Source organism: Typopeltis vanoorti, chromosome 9 (genome assembly GCF_054136105.1).
Source record: "Typopeltis vanoorti isolate ZY-2024b chromosome 9, IOZ_Tvanoo_1.0, whole genome shotgun sequence".
Taxonomy (NCBI): domain Eukaryota; kingdom Metazoa; phylum Arthropoda; class Arachnida; order Uropygi; family Thelyphonidae; genus Typopeltis; species Typopeltis vanoorti.
Genome location: NC_143557.1, coordinates 80,860,078 through 80,862,674, shown reverse-complemented (window position 1 = coordinate 80,862,674; position 2,597 = coordinate 80,860,078).

The window sequence follows — 2,597 nt, the reverse complement described above, 5'->3', positions numbered from 1 at the left end:
ACGGTGTTCTCTGGCTGACTCGAGTGTGTCAGGCTGCTTGGATATCTGGGCTAGCACCAAAGCAATGGCAGACAGGCATAATAATACCAGTCTGCAAGAAGGGAGACCAGAAGGATTGCAGCAACTATCGTGGCATTTCTCTGCTCAGTCTGCCTAGGAAAGTGTATGTTAGTTGCTTGGAAAAACGGTGCAGGAGCATAGTCGAGTCAAAGTTCCAGGAAGAACAATGTGGTTTTCGTCCTGATAGAAGCACAACTGACCAAATCTTCACTTTAAGGAAAGTCTTTGAGAAATCTTGGGAATATGCCAAGAATGTCTACACATGTTTTGTGGACTTGGAGAAGGCATATGACCAGGTTCCTCAGGATAAGCTTTGGCAAGTAGTACAGGAGTATGGAGTGGATGGCCAACTATTAGCTGCCATCAAGTCCCTGTATGAATGCCCAGAGTTTTGTGTCAAGGTAAACAGCACAATGTCTGAACCTTTACACAGTCTCCGTTGGCCTTCGCCAAGGGTGTGTTCTGTCAACCCTCCTTTTCATATTATATGGATGAGTGGATTGATAGGCACAGCCGAGGCAGTGAGTGTGTCAGAATTGGAAGATATAGCACTGGACGTCTGCTTTTTGCAGATGACCTAGTTCTGCTTAGCTCTTCCACAGATGACCTCCAGCGGACCCTGGATAAGTTTGTAGCTGTTTGTGCAGCCACCGGAATGAAGATCAGTTTGCCCAAAATTGAAACATTTGTTGTCTCAGGACAACCATCCCAGTGCACTCTACATGTAAGGGGAGTCCCAATGAGGCGGATGGAGAAGTTTAAATACCTTGGGTTGATATTCATGAATGATGGAAAATGGGACATAGAGCTATATACTCGAATTGGCTTAGCAAGCTCAATATTGCGGGGGCTTGGCCGTTCGGTGGTATTGAAGTGGGAGTTAAGCCAGAAGGCAAAGCTGGCTGTCTTCAGTACAGTCTATGTCCCCATCCTCACCTATGGTCATGAGAGTTGGGTACGGACCGAAAGAATGCGGACACGAATCCAAGCGATTCGTGTCTGGCTGAAATGAGCTTCCTTCGAGGGGTTGCGGGGCTTACAATACTTGACAGAGTCAGTAGCTCTGCTATTCGGGAACGCTCAACCGCTGCTTCTCCGGGTTGAGAGATCACGGTTACTTTGGTACGGGCACCTGGTCAGAATGCCACAAGAGAGGCTCCCTCAGCAAGCCCTCTTTGCCAAGACAGAGAGTGGGAGGCAACGTGGAAGGCCAAGGACTCGCTGGATAGATTATGTCTAAAACCTTGGGTGGACACGTTTGGGAATCCCACCAGAACACCTGTGCTTGGTGGCAGAGGATCGTGACCATTGGAAGTTCCTCTTGCAGCTGTTGCCCCCACAACTCAATTAGGAAAGGTGGGCCTTGAAGATGCATGCGTGTATGTATGTATAATATGAGTAACCACCTTTTATTTATGCACAGCGTAAATTGGACCCATTGAAAAGATAAATCCCGCCAACAATGGTCAGTTTTTAGACATAGAAATGTTTATCTAGGGACGTTACGAAGAGCTTGATAGAGAATGACAACTACTGAATATTGAAGACTGTAGAAGCATTTGAAAAAAGTTTTTTTGGAATAAATTTTTGAAATGAAAAATGCTATAGGAGAACAAATGTTTCCTAATTTAGCAACATTAGTTAGAGCTGTATTGTGTCTCCCTCATTCATCAGCAGCAACTGAAAAACTATTTTCAGTAATAAAAATAAATAAGAATAAAATAAGAAATCAACTATAAACTCCCTTGATGAATGGACTCCCTTTGACAAAAGAAAAATTGAAACTTTCATCAGCAACGGATTTTACTATTTCTGAAGAGTTAATTAATTTAGCAAAATCTAATAAAAATAATGAATAAATACTTCCAGTGTTTTTCTTGTGAACCGGCACCCCTGTATATGTATATATGTAAATAGCATATTAAATAACTTAAAATATAATGTTAAATTATTTTAAATACTAAAAATTATATATTAAATTAATACACATAGTGCTAGAGTAACAACTGGGACTTTTATGATGAATGACAACTGCAGCTCTTGGACTCATAGATGACTACAATGGGATGAGTTTGACTTTTTTTCTTTTCATTTGTGTCGTACATGTGTTAATTTACAGGTTTTACATTGAGTTCATCTATGATAATAAGGTAGTGATATCTTAAAATGCCCAAAACAGAGTGAAACGAAAGCAAATAAAAATCTAGTACTTTTTTTTCAGATTTAGTACCTTTTTCTTGCATAAGTTGGTACGAAATATTTTTGCTGAGTGGTCACCCTGGTCAGTACCGTTGTGCGTGTTGGAAAATTAATCAGTATAACGGGGTGTTCTCCTTAGGAGAATAGTATTAGATATTTAAATTGAGACACTATTAGTTTAAAGATCTGGTAACAAGCAAAATTTTTTGTGTTTGTTTCAGTCTCATTGTTATTAAATATCTTATACTCATCCTAAAATATTTGGGTTATTTTTTTGATTTCCATAATGTAGATTTTAAGCGCCAGACGGCACTCTACTTTTTAAAAACAAAGGGTAG